This window comes from Coenobita brevimanus, chromosome 70, assembly GCF_032717465.1.
Source record: "Coenobita brevimanus isolate Jiangsu-jjx chromosome 70, ASM3271746v2, whole genome shotgun sequence".
NCBI lineage: Eukaryota > Metazoa > Arthropoda > Malacostraca > Decapoda > Coenobitidae > Coenobita > Coenobita brevimanus.
In genome coordinates, this window is record NC_137023.1 from 45,511,549 (window position 1) to 45,531,054 (window position 19,506).

At 39.2% G+C, this 19,506-nt stretch overlaps 1 protein-coding gene across 1 annotated transcript in view; it reads right to left on the reverse strand.

Moving 5' to 3' along the window:
* Positions 1-19,506, reverse strand: part of LOC145406484 (constitutive coactivator of PPAR-gamma-like protein 1 homolog) — a 172,033-nt gene that overhangs the window by 67,013 nt on the left and 85,514 nt on the right. The window lies entirely within an intron of this gene.

Here is a 19,506-nt window from a genome sequence, read left to right on the forward strand (position 1 = left end):
ATGTGGAATGTTTAAAAGCCTTGGGTTTCTTCCCAAACCAAGCCCAAAACCCACCCAAATGAGCCCAAAAAAAAATTTAAAGACAATCTAAATGGCCTAACAGCCGTCAAGGAAGCCAATCTAAGCCTAACACCTCTAAATAACTCGCTAAAACCAACAAATAAAATCTGAAAATCGTCAAATATTTCTGGAAATAATCAAGGTTAGTAAACTGTACCCCAATAGGGTGATGTTCACCCCACCTATGGCTAAAACACAATAATCTAAGTCTAAAAACAGTGTATAAAACAACCTAAACATACAATTTTCGTCCAAAATATCAACAAAATCAGCAAAGAAAAAATCAAATCCCATTGTTAAACCGGGGTCTGGCCATTGTTAGGCGAGGTATAGTGGTATTTCTACCCCCGTTGTTAAGCCGGGGTATCGCATCTAGGGGTACGGTATATCAAGGTATTACTGTATATGTATATATATATATATCAATCAATCAATCATTTCCTGTGGCAGCCCATGGGATGCATAGGGCCTCAATGAACTCTCTCCACCAATACTTGTCTCTTGCCATCTCCTTCAGGTCCCACCAACACTCCTCTCCTGCTTCTTTTTTCATTGTCCTCAACCAGGTTTCCCTCGGCCTACCTCTACCTCTTCTTCCTCTAGCAGTCCACTCTGGCACATCCTGAATTAAACTGCCTTCTTTTCTGTATATGTGCCCCAGCCACTTCCAGCCGGACAGTCTCACATATTCATTAATTGGTTCCACTCTCATAACATCCCTTACTCTTTCATTTGTAACTCTGTCTTGCCACTTTACCCCAAGAATCCTTCTCAGTATTATATATATATATTATATATATCCAAGGGATGGTTGGGGTTAATTGCTCGTGATGCCATGCAGAGACGAGTGAGGCTGGTCACTCTCATCTTAGATGTCAGGACCAACTTGTCTAGCCCCAGGCTCCTACGCTCATCATGTGGCAACATAGGATTGGATGATACATACCTATACATACATACATATATATACACACACACACACATACACACACACACACATAATAAATACGGTACCATATCACAAACATCATCATCATCATCATCAGTCATTTCAGTGTCAACTGCAGGACCGGCCTATCTCGACCAAAGTGGGGACGATACAGCCCATGTATCTCTATCAAGTGGCTTAGGCTGTCTGGCAGAGATTGTATGTTGTGTGAGAAGTGCTTGTAAGTGTGACTGTAGTGTTGGAGTGGCTTTGGATGTGTATGCTGTCTGTGGAACGTGTAATCGGGCCACGCAAGTCAGCTGGGTGCAAGCATACTTTACAGTACGTGACACTGGTTCAACCACAGCATCTCTTATGTTCATCAAACCAGTATGCAACCGGAAGAACGCTCCCAAAGTTTATTATCCTGGTGGGGCAAGAACCCTCGTTCTCCCATGTACAAAAACACACACTCTACCACTGTATGAAAGTGGCTCCAAACACTATACACTGTATTATAGAGAGAGAGAGAGAGAGAGAGATATATAAATATATATATATATATATATATAGTAATCTCTGTAGTATCCGGAAACCCACTGTCTGGACTCGCTACTTAACGGACATTTTGGGCCCAGGCCTTTGGGGGGGGGGGGAACGTACTTTGAAATTGGCGTGCAGCGCTGACCAGCTGTGTTCAGCTGTGTTTACCCTCGATGCTTGCTTCCTCCATCCCTCCCAGCCTCCCCAGTTACCACCTAACTACCATCCTGACTAGACGCTCATTCAATAGATGCTGCACGTGCTCGTTTTTGTGAATAAACAGTGAATAAACTGCAATATCTCGCCACTAGACCACATGGGAATTTACAGTGTTGTGCAGTGAAGAAATTAGAATTCAGAGTGCAAAGATTAAGTACTGAGTGTAAACTGGCAGTTGAAACTGGCGTGGTGCAAGCAAGAACAGTATGTGCAGTGTTAAACAATTATAACTTATTGTGCAAAGGATTAAGTGCGGCACAACATTAGATTACTGTATGTGCTTCAAGAGCATTTTCACCACTGCCAGAGCCTTAGAGGATGCGGGTTAACCTTCATAACGAACAGCCACGGATGTGTTGTAAGTACTGTACCCTATACACTGCTAAATATTTTCGATACTCACTTCTAATTCCTCATTCTCTGGTTCCTTTTCATTTATTTCATACTTTCTGCCCCTTATTTGTGTGTACAGGGTCTTAAATAGATGCTATATATGTCCGGCTGAGAGTTATGTAGGTGGCTGTCTGAGTTAGGCTGGGTTTGGGTCCATAAGTACCAGACCAGGAGGCAAGGGGCCCACTATCTGGACGGACACACTTTCCAGACATGCCTTTGACTCTATCACATCGGATAGTGACGGGATTACTGTATATATATATATATATATATATATATATATATATATATATATATATATATATCTATCTATCTATCTATTGCCAGACGCCTCAATCCCGTTTGGGGTGGCCACAAACAAATCGCCTCCAAGTCGCCCTGTCCCCCGCCATTTCACTACCCTGCTCCCAACTCACACCCCCCTCTCTCATATACCTCTCCACCCCATCCCTCCATCTCATCCTCGGTCTCCCCCTCCCTCTTCCACCCTCCACCTCACTCACATACACTCTCTTCGTCAGTCTTTCACCCTCCATCCTCTCCACATGGCCAAACCACCTCAGTGTGTTCCTCACAACGCTTCCTATCACATCCACATCAACACCACAACGGTCCTTTATATCCTCATTCGTCAGCCTGTCTCTCCACGTGACTCCACAAGCTCCTCTTAAATAACTCATTTCCACTGCTCTCACTCTTGACTTGTGTCCTTCCAACAACGCTTCACTTCCGTACGTTAGAGTTGGTATCACAATACTGTCATGTAGTAACTTTTACTTCCATGCTCACTTCCCTGTTTCTTATCACTGCTTTCAAGGAACCAGCAACCTTTCTTCCCTGCTGTACCCTTTCAAGCACTTCACCCTCCAAACCTCCATCCTTACTCATCACACTACCCAAATACTTAAACGTACTCACATTTTCCAATTCCTCACCATCCAACCTCGCTATACATTCACTGACTTCACCTCTCTCAAAGACCATCACTTTACTCTTCCCTACATTCACCTTTAGGTTCCGTTTCTTACACACTCTCTCAAACTCATCCACCAAGCCTTGCAGCTCCCCTTCATCTTCACTCAACAACACAGTATCATCTGCAAACAACAGTACAGGGAGTTTCCAAACACTATCCTCTCTCACCAGGGCCACTCCAACATCCACTACCCTACCTTGTACCTCTTTTATTACCCCATCCATGTACAGATTGAACAACCATGGAGACAAGACATGACACATCCCTGTTTCAAACCAACTTTCAAAGAGAAAAATTCACTTAGTTCACCATCCACACGCACTGCAGCCTTAGCACCATCATACATACTCTTCACAGCATTCAACAACTTCCCATCTACTCCATATATTCTTAACACTTTCCACAATCCTTGTCTATCCACCCTGTCATATGCTTTCTCCAAATCCATGAAAGCCGCATACAACTTCTTTCCCTTCTCTAGAAACTTTTCCACTAAAGATCTAAGAATGAATATCTGATCTACACAACCTCTTCCCTTCCTAAAGCCTCCCTGTTCTTCTCCAACTAATTTCTCTGTTCTTTCTCTAACTCTGTCTATAAGTATCCTACCATACACTTTTCCTATTATACTAAGAAGACAAATGCCCCTATGATTACCACACACTTCTTTTTCCCCTTTTCCTTTGTACAAGGGAATAATTATACCTGACTTCCAATCCTCCGGGACTCTACCTTCCTCCCAGGCCAATCTGCACATCTTCCACATCCATTCTACTACTATCTCTCCCCCATGCTTCAGCATCTCACCACACCTCCATCAATTCCCTGGGGCTTTCCCCGATTTAACTTTCTTCATTGCTTCCACAACCTCTATCCTACTGATTTCTACCTGTCTTCTCACCTCCCTCCTTCTCCCAGCCATTCCCCAGCCACTTATACTCGCATTACTTCCATCCTCTACGTTCAACAATTCCTTAAAGTGTTCTCTCCATCTGCTCACTTTTTCTCCCTTCTCCACTAGTAATCTACCATGTTTATCTTTCACTCCCCTGCTAACTTCACTTCCACCCTGTCTTACTCTTTTCACTTCTCTCCAGAACATTTTCTTACAGTCCCTCCACTTTACACTCAAATTCCTTCCAAATTCCTGATCCACTCTCTTCTTACTCTCTCTTACTAATCTTTTCACCTCTCTCTTCCTTTCCACATATAACTCTCTCTTCTGCCTCTCAACTTCTTCCACGCCCCTATTTCTCATCCATTCATTGTATGCTTTCTTCTTTTGTGCCACAGCCTCTTTCACCTCTTCAGTCCACCCACGCTGTTCCTTGCTCCCCCCTCCGTCTTCTCTTCCCTTCCACACACCACATCACATGCTGCACATATTTCTTCTGTAAATATCTTACACACACCTTCCACGTCTCCCATCTGCTCCAATTCATATTTGCCCAATCGTTCCTCCACTTCTCTCTTATACTCTGCCTTTTTCTCATCCTCTTGTAACCTTTCCACTCTCCTTGCAACTTCTCCTTCCTCTCGTCTTTCCCTTCTTCTATTCCTCCATCTTACTTGCATCCTAATTCTGGCCACCACCAAGTAGCAGTGGTCAGAAAGGCCCACTCCCCCAACCTCTATAAACTCTTGCATCCAATATACATCTTCGCATCCTTTCATCCACACACACATAATCAATCATTGCCTTCCTTTCATTCAGTTCACCACCCACCCTTCTCATCACTCGCCATGTATACCTGTGGATCATTTTATGCCTGAAGAGGGTATTGGCTATTACCAACCCCCTCCCAGCACAGATGTCCACTAACGCACTCCCATTCTCATCTATCTCAGCAGGCACACCCCACTCACCAACTATTCCATCCACCTTCACATTACCAACTTTACCATTCATATCACCGATCAAATCACTCTCTCATTCCTTCCAAACTTTTCCATGCACACTTCCACATTTGTCCAGAACTCTTCTCTCACTCTTCTAGCACGATCTTGCGTTGGCGCATACACACACACAATCGCCCACATTTGTATTCCAACTTTCAACTTTACCCACACAATCCTTGACCCAACTGATCCATACTGTCTTATGCTCTTCTTCCATCTTTTACTCACAACTATACACACTCCTTCCTTTGCCCTCTCATTCTCATCTACTCCTGCACATATACCCCATCCATACTCCCATTCTCTCACACTTTCTCCTCTCCATTTTGTTTCAGTTATTCCACATACATCCACTTTCGCATCCTCAAGCACCTGGACAATCTCTCTCTCTTTCACCTCATCATTCGCTCCTCTTACATTCCATGTACACATTACCAAGTCCTTTGTCCGGTCCTGGGTCCTATATATATATATACTGTATATGTACAGTAAGACCTCACTATAACAGACTAATTGGGGCCCAACCCATTCCAAAAAATACGAAATTCCGATAAATGTGTCATCCGGACTTCCCCCTGCTAACCCGGACTTTTTCCTATACATCAGACATTAGTCCAGATCGCATGAATGGTTTTTAAACTGCTTAGACTACCATTGCAGTACTGTACTGTGTCATAACTTCACTGCATTAATCAAATGGTATCATACATATAATAATACTATATTGTACACTGATAAACATGTCTTTTATTTACCTTATTGTGGTGAGCATAGCTGAAGTGGTCAGGCAGTCTGGACTGCTCCTGGCTTTATCGGACTTTTTCCGATACATAGGAATTTAGTCTGGTAGCTCCTCAAGTCCGCTAAAAGCGAATTCTGGTCTATTGAAGTCTGTTATATCGAGGTTTTACTGTGTACATATATACACACACACATACATACATACATATATATCTATATCTATATACATATATACACACATACATACATATATATGCAGCTAAGGCTGCAGTGCATGTGGACAGCAAACTTAATGAATTTTTCCATTTGAAGGTTGGATTGAAACAGGGATGTCATGTCTCTATAGTTGTTCAATCTGTATATGGATGAGGTCATAAAGGAGATACAAGGTAGGGCAGTGGATGTTGGAGCAGCCCTAGTGAGAGAGGGCTGTGTGTGGAAACTCCCTGTACTGTTGTTTGTAGATGATGCTGTGTTGTTAAGCGAAGATGAAGGGAAGCTGCAAGACTTGGTGAATGAGTTTGTGAGAATTTGTAAGAAAAGGAATCTAAATGTGAATTTAGGTAAGAGTAAAGTTATGGTCTTCAAGAGAAATGAAGTCACTGAATGTTCAGTGAGGTTGCATGAGGAGGAAATGGAAAATGTGAGTGCATTTAAGTGCTTGGGTAGAGTGATGAGCAAGGATGGAAGTTTAGAGGGTGAAGTGCTTGAAAGGGTACAACAAGGAAGAAGGGTTGCTGGTTCTTTGAAAGCACTAATAAGAAACAGGGAAGCAAGCATGGAAGTGAAAAAGTTACAGCATGACAGTACTGTGATACCGACTCTAACATATGGAAGTGAAGCTTGGACCTTGTTGGAGGGACAGAAGTCAAGTGTGAGAGCAGTGGAAATGAGTTATTTGAGGGAAGCCTGTGGAGTCACACGGAGAAACAGACTGACAAATTAGGAAGTGAAGGAGCATTGTTTGGTATGGATGTGGATGTGCTAGGAAACATTATGAGAACACACTGAGGTGGTTTGGCCATGTGGAGAGGATGGACAGCAAGAGACTGATGAGGAGTGTGTATGTGAGTGAGGTGAAGGTGGGGAAAGGGAGGGGGAGACCAAGGATGAGATGGAGGAATGGAGTGGGGAGGTATATGAGGGTAGGGGGTGTGAGCTGGGAGCAGGGCAGTGAAACAGTGGGGGACTGGGCGACATGGAGGCGATGTGTTTCTGGCCATCCCTTATGGGATTAAAGCGTGGGATTAAGGTGTCGGGCAGTAGATATATATATCCATCCATCATCTAATCCTGTGTTGCCCCATGAGGAGCATAGAAGCCCGGGGATAGGCAAGTTGGTCCTGACATTTAAAATGAGTGACAAGCCTTACTCATCCCTGAGTGGCATTATGTGAGCAATAAACCCCAACCATCCATTGGATATAAACCTGCACTGGCTCAATCTGATTGGAGTGCCTTAATTACCCACTAGGCCACAAGGTGCCATAATTTGGTTATATGGTTACCACCCACCATAGTAAATGGTTTCCTAGTGTACAGGAAACCATTTGGCTTGTCACTTAGTGTAGAGTCACCCACAGGCAGAAGGAAGAGGAACGAATGAAGGAAAGAAAGACAGAAGAAGGAGTGTAAAGTAATCCAAAGGGTGAAGGAAAGACTGAAGAGGAAGGGAGGAAGAGAGGAATGGGCAGACACCCAAAGCAGCCACTACATCGAGTGAGTGGATGGTGAGCAAGCGCCCACACTGTATATATATATACATATATATATATATATATATATATATATATATATATATATATATATAATATATAAAATGGGAAAGCAGCTGGGGCTGATGAGGTGTATGCAGAGACGATTAAGTGTAGTGGAAAAAGCAGAATGAAGTGCTTGTTGGAGATATTTAAGAAGACATGGATGAGTAAAGCTGTGCCACCAGAGTGGAGAAAGGCTGTGATTGTGTCCCTGCACAAAAATAAAGGCGAGCGAAGTGAGTGCAAGAATTATCGTGGCATATGTTTATTGAGTGTGGTGGGGAAGGCATATGGGAGAATTATTAAGGAGAAAGTACGAGATATATCAGAAGTCCTAGTGAGTGACAAACTGGGTAGCTTTAGGAGTGGCAGAGGATGCATGGATCAAATATTTGCAGTAACACAGATAGTGGAGAAGGCTTGTGAGAAGGACAATAAGGTGTTTATGACATTCATGGATCTGGAAAAAGCATACAACAAAGTAGACAGTGTAGGGTTGTGGTAGGTTTTGAGCATATACAGTGTAGATGGTAACCTGCTAGGTGACGTCAAGTTTCTATGATGGTAATGAAGCATGCGTAAGGGTTAATGGGCATCTAAGTGAATGGTTCACAATTGGTGTGGGCATGCGACAAGGTTGTGTGATGTCCCCGTGGTAGTTCTATATATATATATATATATATATAGTAAATAGTATATATATATATATATATATATATATATATATATATATATATATATATCTATATCTATATGGATGGGGTGATGAGAGAAGTAAAAACACAAGAAATGGAGAAGGGGATGACATTGGTAAAGAATGGCGATGGATGGACTATCTCAACTTTGTTGTAAGCTGATGATGCTGTACTACTTGCAAATACTGGACAAGAACTTGGTCGAGTAGTGCAGGGTTTTGCTGATGTCTGTGAGTGTTGTGCCTTGAGGGTAAATACAGAAAAGAGTAAAGTGATGGTCAATGTGAGAGAAGGTGAATGTCAGTGCGATGTTACAATGAACAGAGAGAGACTGGAGTTGGTGAGAGAGTTTCAATGCCTGGGTACCGTGACAGAAATGATGGGAAAATGTGCAAAAAAAAGTGGAAAGTAGTGACATAATGATGGAAAGTAGCTGGTGCTACGAAGGCCTTGATAAGAAACAGAGGCTTGAGTGCTGCAGCTGCACGAGGCATACATGAAGGAGTGTTAGTGCCACCTTTAATATATGGATGTGAGACAATGATGTGGCATGAAAATTAAAAGTCAAGAGTGAGAGCAGGGGAGATGGGACTGTTGAGGAATGTATGTGGAATGCAGAGAGTGGATAGGACACAAAATAATGTGATTCGTGAAGATGTGGAGTGAGAAGGTGTGTTTTCACCACAACTGAAGAGTGTATCGGGATGGTATGGTCATGTGGAGAGAATGGATAACAAGAGAGTGGTGGAAAAGGTACATTTGAGCGAATTTGAAGGAGGGAGGAGGTGAGGTAGGCCAAGGAGAAGGTGGAGGGATACGGTGGATGAGTGTGTGTAGAAGAGAGGTTTGGAAGTCGGTGAGGCTTGGGGACTGACAAGAGAGCGAGCTGGCTGGATGAATATTGTGAGAAAAAGTGCTTGATCAGGGATTTGGCACCCCTTTTAACATGACAGCATCTGGACTGACTCTATCAGATACGTTTATGTGAAGCTACAGAACGTGGCGAATGTTTTTGGTGTATCAGATAGAGCCAGGATTCTGAGGGCTTGAATGGTGAGCGAATGGAAGTGCAGCCCATTGGATTGGGCAAATGTGGCTTGTCTGGAAACTGCTACTCCTCATCCTGCCCTAGGGTGGGAAAGAAGGTCTGGATGATGATGATGATGATGATGATGATGATATACTTATTATACCTACACCGTGTATATATATATATATATATATATATATATATATATCTATATATATAGATACACACTGAACCCTCCATTTCCCATAGCCCGATTTCCCGGTTTTTGGATTTCACACACATGGGCTGAGGCCTGGCAATATATGCCAGACAAATGCCCATACAAGTCCGGGATTCTCACAAAAGTCCGGCCATTATTCTCTCATATAACATTATAAACAGTAAGCTGCAAAACACGGTATAATTTTAGCAAGGTTTTGACTCGATAAAGACCATTTGTAACACACACTAGAAGATATTTTGATACATGAAAAGCATTATGGCCACCAACCTGCTTCACCCCACCAGTTCCTTCTAACTCGTGGCAATATCCCATTTGCCTCTTACCATTCTCAAATGCTACTATATATATATAAGTTATTGCATAACAGTAAAATTCAAGGAAGGCTTGGACACAATAAAACTCATAATAAAAAAAAATATTTTCTTAAGGACAAAGTCAATGGGATGCATTCCTACTCACTTAGCTCACCCAACTTGGTGCGACAACGCTGGGTGGTAACCATATAACCAACCCATACATGCTCCCTGCGTGTCAACAACTGGGTTGGTGGAGGGTTAGTGCCCCTCCCCGTAAAACAAATAACTCAAAGTCTAATGGCCACCCCTTACGGGATTGTGGTGCCTGGCAATGGACAGATAGATAAAAATATCAAATCGGCACTTTTCATTAGAAAATATATTTTTTTCACCACAAACGCCCATACACGTCTAATTATTTGAAATCCGCTATAAAAAACTGTACTTAATATAACTTAATTTAAAAATTAGGTTTCAGAGCTAAAATGTGCCAATGTTAGCAGATATTTCCCCTTCTGATCATCAGCACACCTTGACGGACTTCTATTTTGCATCAATATTTTGAGTCCAAAAAAATGTATCTGCATTGTAAATCGATATTTATACAAAAGTCCATCACGGCGAGTTGTTAGGTTAGAGGCAAAATACTTCTAATTTTAAGAAATTTTCGCTCTGAATCCTGATTTTCTATTAATAATTAAATTAAGCACAAATTCTTTACTAATTAGGTGTGCAAACTTATATGGTGATAAAGATTCAACTACTTTCCAATTAAAATTGCCAATTCGGTCCAAGATCAAGATCACAGTCAGTGAATGAAGTTTGTATCTCAGTCAGCTAATGAGTGGCTGGCTCACTTTGTAGTGTTCCATTCCTTGCTCATTTTCCTCTCTTCCTCAGCTTTCTGATCTTCTTCTATCACATCCTCCATATTCTCGTCAACAACTGTCTAACCAACTATTCTTAGGATTGTAGCTAGCAAAATACCACTATTACGTCAGTTATGATTATTGTTATTGTGTCCGTGTTATTATTTTATGTACTGTGTATGTTAGTTAAGTTGAAATAGGTAACCTACATTCCAGAATGCTCTAGAACACTGGAATAATTGCCAGACAATATTGAAGAATTCGGACAAAGTATGGTGAAAGTCTGGGGAATGGCATGTGGGGCAAGACTTTTGCAATTCCCGGACTGGTCTCCCCCCCACCCCTTTTAGTCCAGGAAATGGAGAGCTGAATGGATATACACACACACACACACACACACACACACACACACACACACACACACACACACACACACACATATATATACGGGGTCCTACGCTCCTCATGGAGCAACGTAGGATAGGATGATGGATGGATGGAATATGTATATGTATATATATATATATATATATATATATATATATATATATATATGTGTGTGTGTGTGCTGTAGGTATGTATGTATATACCTGTATATATATATATATATATATATATATATATATATATATATATATATATATATATATATATATATATATATATATATGGAAACATTGAAATTTACCCATATTCTGACCTTGTATGGCAGCTGATATTTTCCAGAGCTGAAGATGACAATGCATATTGCACCTGGTTTATCAGTCCTACAATCTAATCAAAATGTAAAAAACAAAACACCCTACATATAACTGCATACAAATTTTGGAATAACATAGTAGAATAAAACTACTGATCATTCACATACCCAGAGTACAGCACATCTTAGCATTCTGAATAGACAAAATGAAGACATGGCTAACTACTGGTAGAGAACAACAGCCATGTGTGCTGAAACAAAACACCATTAGAGGGGCGGAGGGTGCTTTCCGCAAGAACTGTCCCAAAACACATATAAAAAAAACAAATATAATAAGGAAGGCAAAGTGGTGCAGGCTTTCGCTTTGAAAAAACTGGCGTGACTCAGACAAGAGGCCCAGATGGCAAACTGAACATTGACAGACAGAATGACAGCAGATTTATTGTGCTTGTAAAAGTATAGTTTCATGGGGGAAAAGGGGGGATGAGATGTCACACGCACTTTAATACTGTATATAATTCCCAATCCTCTCATTTCAAGCAATCTTATTAAGCATGCACTCAAACACACGTCTCACAACTCAAACTATACTCACACATACACATGCCCACATATATATATACAGTATACTGTATATATATACAGTATATATATATATATATATATATATATATATATATATATACCAGACATTTACACATAAAGCTGTACCAAGTTCAGATTGTTCATACGCCAGACATACACTCCCTGGAACACTTACCTCACCCAATAAGAATAGAAAAAGGCTATTAACATAATCTGAAAGAAAAGTAAATTGCAAAAAAATTAAAAACATAAATCAGTCACATAAAAAAGTTAGCAGGAATACAAGAGAGAGATAATCAATGCTGTTTTCAAGACTACAACAATTAGTCATTATTAAACATGGATCAGTCTTCAGAATGGCACATCAAAAGAAAATACTTGAATATGAAACTACTACCAGTTCTTACTACACTGACAACAGCTGAGACAAAGGAATGTGGTGACATACTAACAATAAAATTTAATCCTAAAGGTTACTGAATGGGGTAAAATTAATGCCAAAAAGCAGTTGGATACTCTGTATATAAAACTTAATACTGTAATGATTAACCGGAACGATCTGACAAATTTCATCTCAATACCCAACGTTCAACCTGAATCCTTATGAAATAGAGTATAGTATACCAAAGACAAAGATTACAGTCTGGAAATTCTATATTATAATTAAGCTCAATGCATAAGAGAAAATTCTTATTATATATTTCATGCACAAAACTCCTGGCAAAGATATAAAAATAATAACTATTAGCTACAGCACAAAATTTCCCTCGTAACTTTTTCCTCTAAGCAAACATAATATGATTCCTAGTTTAGCTGCCTATTTGTCAAGTTGTTGCCATTACAATGTACATTACGTGCTGATGGCCTATTTTTGACATGCTCTAATTCCTGACATGTTTTTTCATGCAATGCAACAAGGGGTCTAAGGCATGAAAAAAAATAAATAAATAAATAAATAATAATAATAATAATAATAAGAGGAAATGCTGCTTAAGCAGACATACACACAGGCAGACACAGCAAGTGTAACATGTGACAAGTAGCCTATATAATAAATGCATCAGAAATGGACAGAAGGATGGTAGATTGAGTAAGTTCACTGGTACAATATTAGTTTTAGTCATGCAATTACATAACTGCCTTACCAGGTAACCTACAAATAAAAAGGGTGGAACAAAAAGCAATGTTCAACACAGCAAGGATGTCAACTGACCTCTGTAAGTTTATGAATAAAATTAATATAATATCATCACCAAAGTGCTGTAGACATCTCATCAACAAATCTCTCAAGTCTGCCCAATTTAAAAAAAAAAAAAAAAAAAAAAAAAAAAAATCAATGAAGATCATACTTCAAATTTATAGTTAGTGCAGGTAAGGTATGCCAGCTTGAGTGGAGATGCATATAAAATTCTAAACTTCATAGTTTCATTTAGTAAGATTCAAATCTTTCTGTCACTGTATCAAATCTGTCAACAGGTTGGCATCTTAAAAAATAAAAAATATAAAAAAATATAAAAAAATCCTGCTTCGTATAAAAAAGTATTATGCAGTACTTACACACCATAAATCTAACAATGTTCTCTTATGATTAATTTATTTAAGCACTATGATTAGAATATATACTACAATAAATGTCCTGTAATCCAAATGGCAGGGGACTGAAGGTCTTTTGGACTACTGTTTTTTTTGGACTATTGGGAGGGACCTTTGAAAACATTAGAAATATGCAGATGATCATTAAATAAACCCTTAAAATAATATGGGTCATTGTCTTAGAAATTAGAAATGCATAAAAGTGTAAATGAATGGTTGCAGGCATGTACATCCAAGAGACAGTCCAAGCCAGATAAATCCTTAAATAAAGCCCAGAAAAATTCGAAAAATTTTGCCTTGAAGAATTTGAAGAATTAGGATATTCGGATTATTGGTGGTCAGACTGGAGGACTTTTACTGTATTTTACTACACAGTTAAAATGTTTGATAACCAAAGCATAACTGTACTCACACTACTTGCTACATATGATTCCTAGATAAAATGTGTAAAACAGGAATTTTATCTAATGTTTACCTATCTGAAAAATATATTTTATATCTTTCACCAGTCTGTGCATGAAATACACTGCAATAAAGCTTCTGTACATATTAAATCTGCATGTTAATGAACAAAAATAAGATACCAGTACTGTGCTTAAAAAACAAAATCTTGTATCATTATTAAAATTGCTCTGAAAAGAGATAACATACTTACTGTTACCTGGAGTGTATTAACATATGTAACCAAGAGAATAAATACTTGAAGTACAAGTCCAAAATTAGTGATCATGCAACCAACAGTGATGAAACAGTAGTACAGTACATAGCATATTTGTAGCTTCCTGTACCTATAGTGTTGGATAAAGTTGGTGAACTCCATTCAAGTGATCCAAGCTTAAATTTCCTTACATTACATGTGAAGACTGATATACAGTATCAACTTCATTTCAACATACAGCTGCAGACATAAATACTGATCCAGTTCAACAAAGTAAATAACCAGTAAAGTGCGCTTTGTGAGAGTATGACAAGCGAGTGAGCACCATCACAATTTCCCTGATATAAAATTATAGTCAGAATCTCCAATACTTAAATGCTAGAGCTGATGCCAAAAAAACAGTGTTACAGTGGAAAATCTATTAAAACTTGATTTCGTAACTGAGGCGTTCACTGATTGGAGCTGAACACTCCCTTGTAAAACTCGATTCCAAGGTGTTCTTAAGCCTTTATGGGTGAGTTGTTAGTTGATAACAAAATTTACTGAATGAATGTATCACATCCAGAAAGAATTTCAAGTCTATTTCACATAGGAATAAAGTTATTAGCTTCTGCTTAGCATGACAGTCGGCTCGGGCCGGGCTGGTCATTTCCAAATTTAATTGAGGGTAAACATCACTTGCTTGTGATGATACAGTGAAAAATGACTTATGGAATCATGTGATCTGATCTATACAGAATACTATGTTAATATTATGTTAATTTCAAAATCAATTCAAACAAAATGTTGAGCGATATAATTGTGTGCAGCTGTATTCTTACATCAGTGTTAACTGGAGCTGGCTGAGAGGTAGATAAGATAGCAGAAGTATTCTATATAGGAGACTATATCAATCAACTGCTGAAATTACTTTTGGCAATGGCACTTATGAAAAAAATCTGTTGCAGAATAAATGACTGTCTCTGGATAGAAACTAAAGAAACTCTGAAAATAAAATACAGCAAAATAAAATAAATAAATAAGTAAATAACAATGGAATATGTGTACCGAAAGGAAGAATTATGTCCTTAACCCCTTGACTGCATTGATTTCTCTTGGCTGAACAAAACATGTTGATCTTAGTCTGAAAAAAAATCCTTGGTGTACCTATTTCAGAGAAAGGGTTACATGAGATAGCTGTGAAGCTTTTGGTTGGTATAATTTCTCTCAGAAGAAAAAATTAACTGGTGTTTGCAAGACCACCACCATACCAAAGTGCACCAACTTTATACAAGAAGGAGGGAACTTCAGCAAAAGGATTAAACAGGATCAACTACAAGGCATGTATAGTATTTTCATGCACAGTTGGTGGGGCGAATATGAATCATTGAAAATTCCAAGTCATGTTTATGTCAGTCACTTGACTGTCCTTGAGAAAATTATCTATGTACATAATGTCTTCTAAAAACGAGAAGACAATACTGCTCAAGTAACCCATATATACTGCACGGTTTATACTGTACTGAAAAATTCACATACAGCATACGGAGTGATGGCAATCTCATTACAGTAAACAGTATGTTAGATCTTGATATAACAATTAATGCTCATATCAACACTATGAAGGTTGACATATTTTGTACACTGACCCGACGTGAAATAAACATATCAGGTACAGAGAAGAAAGCTGATGTGGAGATGGTTGTTATGGTATGAGTGAACATGGGGGGGCTAGGACTGAAGATGGAGGAGGTAAGCAAAAGGCAGGGGAAAATATATATACAAATATATACATGTAAGTGTTGAGAAGTGACCAAGTATGAAGAAGTGAGGAGAGGTGTGCCACAAGCAAGAAAAACTTGAATCAGAAGTAGCGAGAGGCACAAGACTTTAGTAGTGTGTGATTGAGGTAAGGGATACAGAGGAAAATTCAAAAGAAGGAATGAGGAAGAGTGGAGAACTCGGTGGGTATGGAGGGGAGAAATAAGGTGTGCCACAGTCAAGGAAAGTATAGATATGGCACAAATGCAGGGTAAGGTACAGAAGAAAAATGAGGTGAAACCACAAGCAGGTGTATAGTTGTGATTAACTATACAATATTGGAATCCCTTGGTTATTGCGCATAATTGGTATCAAGTCCAGTATGTGACAAGGAAAGTACAGAACTTACAGGATTTTTCCTACTTGGCACCAGACACTCCACTCATAAACCCAAAATTTCCCTTTTACCGTAATTTATACCAACTAAATACATACACATTGTTATGGTATGTAACAGAAACACATTCAGTATATGCATACTTAGGTTAATAGAAAGCAATAAAAATGTACAATAAGGAAGAAACATGTACCACTGAGACCTGAGATGGGCAAGAGGCAAGGAGTTCCAAGGTCAAAGAGTGTAGAGATAGTGGTCTCACCACCTAGGGTTAACACTTCGAGTAGAGTCTCATCTTTGAATCAATAAGAAACCACAGATACTGCACCATCTTTGTCAGCAGAAACCAGCTTAGGTGCAGGATAATGATATTTTTAAGCCGTAAAACGTGTAATAACAACAGGAGTGCATGTTTCACCTTGCAGTGATAATGAAGACTGTTATAACCAAGGGTGCAATAACCAAGAGATCAGAGTACTTAGTAGTTATGAAGTAAAGACAAACCGACTGTGGACAACAACCAGTCTGCATAACAGCAAAGATCCTTGCCATCACACAGCAAAAAGATGATATTAAGGTAGGGGAAAAAATGTACAGAAGAAATATTGCAGCTAGGACAGATGTGGAGAAGAGATCATCAGCAGTATGCACAAAATGGGATGTGGAGCAGGAGAGTGGGTTGGTATATATATTGTAACATCTGGCTTGCATACACTTGACATGGGTCGGCCTCTCAACTATAAACATTCAAACTTTATTTTACAGGTTCTTAATTGCAACTGATCCACTGGGCCAGCGATTATCACTTTCTGTCACTGGAGACATTATCCACCCCAACCCATTGTTTCACATATGTGTAGGTGTGGAGGGTATTTGTGTTAATGTTGAAATCTGTGTTCATGAACTGAATGTTTGTGAATCACAGCTGGTGTGGAATGCAGATGTGTATACTGTATATATATATATGTATATATATACTGTGTATATATATATATATATATATACTGTGTATATATATATATATATATATACTGTGTATATATATATATATATATATACTGTGTATATATATATATATATATATATCCATCCATCATCCAATCCTACCTTGCTCTATGAGAAGCGAAGCAGGCCGGGGTTAGGCATGCTGCCCCTGACATTTAAGATGAGAGCAACCACCCTCACTCATCCCTGAGTGGCATTATGTGAGCAACAACCTCAACCACGCTTTGGATATAAACTTTCACTGGCTCAATCCGATTGGAGAGCCGCAATTACCCACTAAACCACCAGGTGCCATACTTTGGTTATATGGTTACCACGCAGCATAGTAAATGTTTCCTGGTGTACGGGAAACCATTTGGCTTGTCACTCAGTGTAGAGTAGCCCATAGGCAGAAGAGGAAAAAATGAAGGAAAGAAAGACAAAAGAGGGAGGATAAAGTCACCCGCAGGCAGAAGGACAAGGAAAGAATGAAGTAAAGAAAGACAGAAGAGGAAGGGAGGAAAAGAGGGAGGAGAGGAAAGGACAAACACCCGAGAGCAGCACTACACTGAGTGAGTGGATGGTGAGTGTCCCCACCTACCACCATATATATATATCTTTGTATATACAGTATATATATACAGCAAGCTCACCCCGAACACGTGGTTTCGTTCCAACTGTGGCCCGTTCGGTGCAAAACCGCATAAGTTTTAACTACTCCTTATTTTGCTCCCTAGACCCGTTAAATGTGGCAGTTTGCTGTTATCTGTCACTGGTAATCAATATGAAGCACTTTATGTGGTTAGAAGGTTTATTTAATGCTATAACTTACAAATACAGTACTGCACGGCAAAACTTCAACATACAAATACGTAAACACAAGGCAACATTCCGACGCCAATCAGTTTCGGGACAACTCGCCGTAACAACAATAACAAGACAATACACCATCATTATTGAAGACAGCTATGGGTGACACTAGAATATAATTCAAAGGCGACAACAGTGAGGAAGAAACAAGTTAGGTGTAATTATTGACTAAAGGTGCAACTAACAAATAATATCCAAAGCCTACGTTATTGAACATAGACGTTGATGGATCCCCTTGAAATATAGTTATTAAAGATTAATAATAAATCTATTTACAGAATGATGGGGAATCGTCCAGGGTGCGAATTGTCCTGATGGGGATTCGTCCATGTTTTGACAGGGAATTGTCTGATGTGAATTGACTTGACGGCGAATTGTCTCAAAACCTGCCGATCATGGGAATCGTGTAAATCAGGTTAATTGGTTACAAGGCTTTATTTAATGCTTTAACTTTATTTAAGTGTTTTAACTTACATGTACATACCAGAACAGTAAATATTTAACTTACAAATACTGTACAGTATTGTGGCTGAGTAGTACAGCAAATCTTTAACGAACAAATAACAAAGACAATATTCCGATGCCTATCAGGTAAACTGGTTATAAGACTTTCTTGCTTTAATGTTATTTAATAGTACTTTAACTTGCACATTTAACTTACAAGTATAGTACTGTGGAAAGCAGTACAGCGAATTATATAATCACGTGATCAAAACAAACCATGTGCGATGCACTGATGATCGAGGATTTCGCCTTTCAAAGGCCTCTCTTGCATAAATTTACAGTTTTCGTAACTGTTCTTTAATCTTACGTTGTCTTATACATATCCCAGCACTTACTGCGTATAATAGCGAGCGCGTTCGGGGTGAGCTTACTGTATACAGTGAGTCCTTGATAAATGAAAACCCGAAGTACGAATTGTTGATGTTACGAAAGCGACGAACATAGGACAAATTCCCCAATATGAAAGTATCTGTCTCAATGATACAAAAAGCGATACGAAAGGAAATAAGAAAAATTCAAAAAGGGCGCTCGCTTGTGGCGAGGAAACGAACTAACCCCTCCCTGGTTTACAATTTTTCACATGCTTCTCAGTTGAGTCCACGGTTTCAGGACAATTCGCCGTCATTTATTTACATATCAGTTTATTCAGAAAGTACTGTACAGTATACCAGTTTTCGAGTTATATGAGTTATAAAGGAGATGGTGGTTTATTCTATTTATAATAAATGTAAAATATGGCATCAAATAGCTGGTATCAATGGAAAAAAATATATTAATATATTGAAACGTGAAGCAGGTGACGTACAATGTTTCACTTCACTGTTGAACATAAGGCTACATATG